Source organism: Lutra lutra, chromosome 14, assembly GCF_902655055.1.
Source record: "Lutra lutra chromosome 14, mLutLut1.2, whole genome shotgun sequence".
Lineage (NCBI taxonomy): Eukaryota > Metazoa > Chordata > Mammalia > Carnivora > Mustelidae > Lutra > Lutra lutra.
This window is the reverse complement of record NC_062291.1, coordinates 27,666,353-27,673,330: the sequence shown is the minus strand read 5'-3', so window position 1 is coordinate 27,673,330 and position 6,978 is coordinate 27,666,353. Positions and strand designations below refer to the sequence as shown.

General features: G+C 34.1%; 1 pseudogene; it reads left to right on the top strand.

The window, feature by feature from the left end:
- Nucleotides 1-3,774: 3,774 nt before the first annotated feature.
- Nucleotides 3,775-4,186, top strand: LOC125084371 (mitochondrial import receptor subunit TOM22 homolog; annotated as a pseudogene).
- The last annotated feature ends 2,792 nt before the right edge of the window (nt 4,187-6,978 follow it).

Sequence of the window (6,978 nt, the reverse complement as noted above, 5' to 3'; positions counted from 1 at the left end):
TTTTTTCACTTTGACTTCTTTTGAGTATAACTGACAAGTAAAATTATATATATTTAAAGTGTATAGTGTGATAATTTTATATACACATACTTTGTGAAATCATTACCACATCAGGTTAAAATTAGCACATCTACATCTCATACAGTTCTCTCTCTCTTTTTGGCAGTGAGAACATTTCAGATTTATTTTTTAGCAAATTTCAAGTATACAATACAGTATTATTAACTATAGTCACGATACTGTATATTAGATTACCTTATTTCTCATATACATGAGACTTAGACATTTCTTCTCCAGCATCTCCCCATTTTCACCAACTCCTGGACTAGTAACTCCATCCTACTCTCTATTTCTTTTGAGTTCAACTTCTTTTTTTTTTCTTTTAGATTCCACATGTAAGTGATATAATATAGTATTTATCTTTCTCTGCCTCATTAGTTTCACTTAGCACAAGACCTCCAGTTTCATCCATGTTGCTGCAAAGGATAGAATTACAACTTTCTCTTGGTTGAATAATATTTCATTGTATACTAAGGTGCTGCCACAATTATCAACATAGCAGAAAGATGTAGTAATATAATCTGAGTCATTGTTAAAATTTGGGAATATTTGAGCAGAATACATAATCTTAGTGAGTCTTAGTGAATCCTTCAAGATTTGTTCATTTTATTGGAACTCTATCAACATGGCCACATGTATTGATAATATTCCTAATGAAGGCTAGTGTCTCTTGTTTAAATGCTCCTCTGTTTAAAAGTATAGTATAACAAGCCGACATATGTGTTGCTAAAATCCAGACATGTGATTCATACTTTTAATCCTGTTTATGAATTCCAAACATATCTTAAGGAAATCAATGGAGTCTGAAATGAAGTGTTCATTGTGAACTCTCACTAGGTCTCCATTGAAGGATTAAGATCATTGCCTTTAAAATTAGACAGATGTGTCTCATTTTTACAATTTATTTTCATTTCCTTATAAATATGTTTCCACTTAGGAAACATTTTTCCTACTTTGAGCTATTATATAATAAATGTTTTACTTCCCTCTGAACATTTATAAGAAATGACCATCAAAATCAACTCCATAATATGCCTCATCAATAGAATAAAAGACAAAAGTTTCATGAGCATCTCAATAGTCAGAAAAAAATTAACCAAATTTAACACTTCTTCATGATAAAAACCCTCAACAAGCTGGGAATAAGAGCCTTCATTAATGCGATAAAGAGCATCTATAAAAAAAACCCACACCAAACATATTTCATGGTGAAAGACTGAATACTTTCCTCCTAAAATCAGGAATAAGACAGTATGTCCCCTCTTACTATTTCTATTCAACCTTGTTCTAAAAGTTTCAGTCAGAGTGATCAGGAAAGAAATAAAAGGCACTCAAATTGGAAAAGAAGAAATAAAATCATATTTGCAGATGACATGGTCCTGTGTATAGATAATTCTAAGGAATCCACAAAAATTAGTGGAGATTAATAAATAAGTTCATCAAAGTTGCAGAATACATGCTTAATATACAAAATCAATTGTTTATATCTACTAGCAATAAGCAAACTGAAAGGAAATTAAGAAAATTTCATTTATAATAGAAGCAATAAATAAAATACTTAGAAATAAATTTAGCAAAAGGCATGCAAAACTTACACTCTGAAAACTGCACAACACTGTGGAAAGAAATCAAAGGATACTTAGGTAGAAATTTACACCAAATTCATTGATCAGAAGACAATATTATGAAATAACAATACTCCACAAATTGATAGATTCAGTGCAATCCTCTCCAAAATCCCAGCTGATTTATTTGTAGAAATTGACAAACTAATGCTAAAATTCATATGAAAAGTCAAGAGATCCAGAATAGCCAAAACAACCTTGAAAAAAGGACAAAAGAGAAAAACAAACATTTCCTATTATAAAACTTACTACATAACTACTGTAATCAAACAGTGTGGAATTTAGATAAGAATAAGCATATAGATCAATGAAATAAGATTGAGTGTCCAGAATAAACCCTTGTATTTTGGGGCAGTTGGTTTTCAACAAAGGTTCCATGACAGTTAAATGGGGAAAGAATAGTACTTTCAACGTTTCTGGGACAAATGGGGAAAAAAAAATCACAGGGATGAAGGTAGTAGTGCCCTTATCTCATACGAAAATTAACTCAAAATTTCCCAAAGACTTAAATGTAAGAGATTAGCTATGAAATAGTAGAAGAAAATATGTGTGTGTGTGTGTGTGTGTGTGTAAATCTTCAGGATCTTGGATTAGATAATGGTTTCCTGTATATGACACTGAAAGAAGGAACGAGAAAAGGAAAAAAAAAGTTAAAATGAATATTATCAAAAGGAAAACTTTTTTACTTCTAAAAAACCATCAAGAAAGTCAAAGGATAATCCACATAGCAGGAGGGTATTTTTGAAAATCATGCATCTTATAAAAGATTTGTATTGAGAATATTTAAAAAACCATTGCAACTCCATAAGAAAAAGACCAATAACCTAATTAAAAATGGACCAAGGATCTGAAGAGACATTCCAGAAGATGCACAAATCATTCATTAACCAGTAGGCACAAGCACTTCAAAACCACAATGAAATACAACTTCACAATCATATTCTATGTTGAATAGAATAAAAAAGACAGATAATAAAAAGTTTTGGCCAAGATGTGGAGGAACTGGAACCCTTATGCAGATGGTGGGAGTGTGAAATGATGTGGCCATTTGGGAAAAGAGTTTAGTGATTTTACAAATGGTTAATCATAAAGTTACCATGTGACCCAGCAATTTCACTCCTAGGTATATATCTAAGAAATGAAAACATATTGCCACACAAAAACTTTTACGTAATTTTCATAACAGCATTATCAAAAAATGGAAACAACCCAAATGTCCATCAACTGGCAAGTAAATAAATAAATAAAAACTTGGTATGTTCATACAATGGAATGTTATTCAACAGTAAAATTAAATTGGGTACTGATACATGCTATAACATGAATGAACCTAGAAAGCACTATGCTAAGTCAAAGAAGCCACTCATGCAGAACCACATATAAGTCCATTTGTATCAAACATCTAGAATTGGCAGATTCATGGGGACAGAAAGTACATTAGTGGTTGTCTAGGGCTGGGAGACGGGTGGCCTGAGGTTGACAGGTAAAGTATGCAGGTTTTTTGGGAAGGTAATGAAAATGGTCTAAAGTTGACTGTGATGATGAGTGCATTACTCTACAAAGATATTAAAAGGATTGAAGTGTATGCTTTAATGGGTGAATTGTTTAGTACATGAATTATATGTCGATAAATCTTTTTAAAGATAATATTCAAGTGCTAAGTATGACAAATGATAGCCCCAGTGCTAGGAAGACTCAGACTGCACAAAGTGGAGAATATTTCATCAGTGTGAAGGGAACTTACTGTAATTCTGTTCAAGCTTATTTTTATCAATTGGGAATCAGGTTAAAAGTTGCCATATTTTCCAAGCTTACTTAAAAGAAAAAAATCAGAAAGTCCTGATGTTAATGTAAACTCTCCCAATGTAAAATCTTGAAAACTGGTTCAACATTGCCCAAACAACACATTTGAGATCCAAGATCCATCATGCAGGTAGCCATTTCACAACATGGTATAATTTCTGATATAGTAATGTCTCTCACAATGTTTGTGATTACAGGGCAATGTGAGCTCAGTATTAATTTATTCACGCTATCAGTATTATTTAGGTATTTACTATAGTAGTAACCATCAATATTTATGGAACAAATGGCTGCTGCCGCTGGTGGTCCTGGGGCGCCCCTGTTCCCTGACAAATTGCTTCCCAAAGGCGATTCCGAGAAGACTCAGGAGGAGTTGGAGGAGGAAGACGGCGAGGAGCTTGAGGAGACCCTGGTGGAGAGACTGTGGGGTCTGACGGGGATGTTTCCAGAGAGAGTCCAGACCGCCGCTGGAGCCAATTTTGATCTCTCCCTTTGTGGCTCAGAAAATGTACATGTTTTCCAGGGCAGCCTTGTGGATTGGGACCGCTTCCATCACGATCCTGGTTCTTCCTGTTGTCTTTGAGACCAAGAAGTTGCAAATGGAGCAGCAGCAACTGCAGCCGTGGCAGATACTTCTAGGGCCTAACATGAGGCTCTCCGAGGAAAATGTTCTACCTAAACTACCTGGAAAGATCTAGATTGCTACTGCTATATGACTTGTCTTGGTGGGACAAGTTTGAAAATTCAATAGTGTTTGAACTGCTAATTATTTGGATTTTTTTTTTTAAACTTTGGCTCGTTGATCTATCTAAGGAATTCTCCCCAGTGTCTCACAGAGCCTCCCAACTTACAACTGTGCCCTCCACCTTGTCCCATTTCTTGTGTTCTCACTTGATACCAGAATGCAGCAGTCCAGACAGTTACTCTGGCTCTGGCCATCCTACCCCTTTCACTAAATCACTCATGACTGGAAGATCTCACTATCCCATTTTTCAAAGGGAGGGAGGGCCTGGCAGCAGATTCAGCCACAGGATGGGGACTGTGGAGGACAGAGCAGGAGCTCATTTCTTCTGCCCATTTTGGCCATGAGAGACCTGTATATCTGTCTAAAAAAGAAAAAAAAAATTAAGTGCTCAACTTTTTGTATTTAAATATTAAAAAGCGATTCCAATGGGGGAAAAAATTATGGAAACTTTACAATATTCCAGGCCTGAATTTTAACTCATTTGTACACCAGTTCTGTCAGATCTTATTATCATCCCCATTTTACAGAAGAAAAATGTGTACTCCAAAAAGTTAAATTACTTGGCTGAAGTCCCACAGTTATAACTGCTGAACTGGGATTTAAAAGCAGGTATCTGAAGCCAAAAACTCTTCACACTTATTCTGTACAGCTCCTTTCTGTGTTCAACCTCTTCGGTGCAAGATCCCTGCTTTCAAGTCCCTTGGAATCTACTAGAGAGAAGATATATGACAATTCCAGTACAATGCGGTGTGTGCACTAAAGAAAAACAGCCATAGGACAGAAAGGGAAGCACCTTAACTTATGTGCAATTGACAGTTTAGGGGATGTTTTTGATGTACAAAGGAATTGGCCGGAATGAAAAAGAGGAATAAGTTATTTGAAGTAGAGAATGCTCAGAATGTGCAAAAAGATTGAAGAATCAGAAAGTTACTTAGGGGGGCGCCTGGGTGGCTCAGTGGGTTAAGCCGCTGCCTTCGGCTCAGGTCATGATCTCAGGGTCCTGGGATCGAGCCCCGCATCGGGCTCTCTGCTCAGCGGGGAGCCTGCTTCCTCCTCTCTCTCTGCCTGCCTCTCTGCCTGCTTGTGATCTCTCTCTGTCAAATAAATAAAATCCTTAAAAAAAAAAAAAAAAAGAAAGTTACTTAGGAACTGTAATTATCATGATGTAACACAGAGAATGATGGGAAAGTACTTGGAAGTCTGATGAGTGACAGTTCAGGACAAATGACAAAAGATGCAATTAACTGTTTAAGGGGTGAAGAGCCTTTGAAGATTTGTGTTTTAGAAGAAACACGATGGCATTTAAAGTAGAGGCTGATTTGAAAAGAAAGCAAGATAATAATTTAAAAAGTGACTACAATGGTACTGATAAAAGATGATAAACATTGAGAGAATAGTAAAAACTTAGCTTTGTTTTTCATTGTGTTCTTAACTGGCCAATGATGAGGTGGTGTGTGTGTATATGTGTATGTGTGTTTCCCCATTATTGCCGCTCACACATTTAAGATCATAGGAAAGGATGTGAGCCTATCAAATGTTGGTTATTTATATTGCATTTATAACAAATATAATCTCTAAATTAAATTGAAAAGGCATAAGTACTTTCATAGAACAATAATACGAAAGTGAACAAAAAATTGATTTTAGATACTGAAATAAACACAGTAATTACTAACATAGATAAGAATGTAACAATGCCATTCTAACTTAAATTTCATACTTCTGTTGAGAAGATAGTTTTCTCCCTCACCACTGGAAGGACTTCAGATTACAACGTAAAATTTTGTGAAATGTATAAACCTTGAGAAGGTAAATCAGAATGAACATACAAAAATACAATTTAAAGTATACTCATTGGATGCTTGATTTATAACCTGTTGTATGGTTCCATATTCCTCTTTATATAACATATATTACTGGGAATAGGACACCTCGTATGTAAAAATTTTGGTGAACAACACATTTCTAAAACATCTGTGGCATTTTCATTAAATGCCCTTCTTTGTAAATCTTTAGGATTCCATTATGAGCTGGCATGGAACAAAAATGAAGGTTTGTTTTTTTTTTTCCTTGCAAAAGGAAAACAGTGCCACCTAATGTTAACTATCACTAGTAATACATGTGGAAGTTTACATAATCATGCAGAAAAAATGATCTTTTAAAATATTTTCGTAAAATAATTTTATGATTAAATTACAAATTTGATTTATTCTAAAGGAAAACAAAATCTATATTTCACGTTATGCTTGGTAAAACATAAAATACATTTTCCGACATTTTCTTCAAGACCTTCATTTAACTTTTAACTTACGTGAACTACTAACTAAAGTATTCTCTGAGAGTACGTATTTGTATTAGGTACTTTGCATTATATGTTGCATTAACACAGAAGTGTTTAATAAATATTTGCTGGTTTGAATTCTCCTACATAAAAACTATTTGATTTCCAACTAGAGGTAAAATAATAAAATGAAGAAAATGAAGGAATACGTATTTAATAGTTTAAAGTTATAATGCACAATCACTATAGCAGACTGAAAAAATTCGAGTAGAAGAAGAAATAAATGGTTTCATCAGCCACAAATAATCTTTTCTTTTTTTTCTTAACTCCAGACTATTTCCTTAGCTGATTTGTTTCACTGTTCTTTTTATGATCATAAATTATTAAAAAATTAAATCAATTTGCTTTTATAAATCTAACTTTCCTAAATATTTGTATTTTATTTTTAAATTTCCAAACCTTAA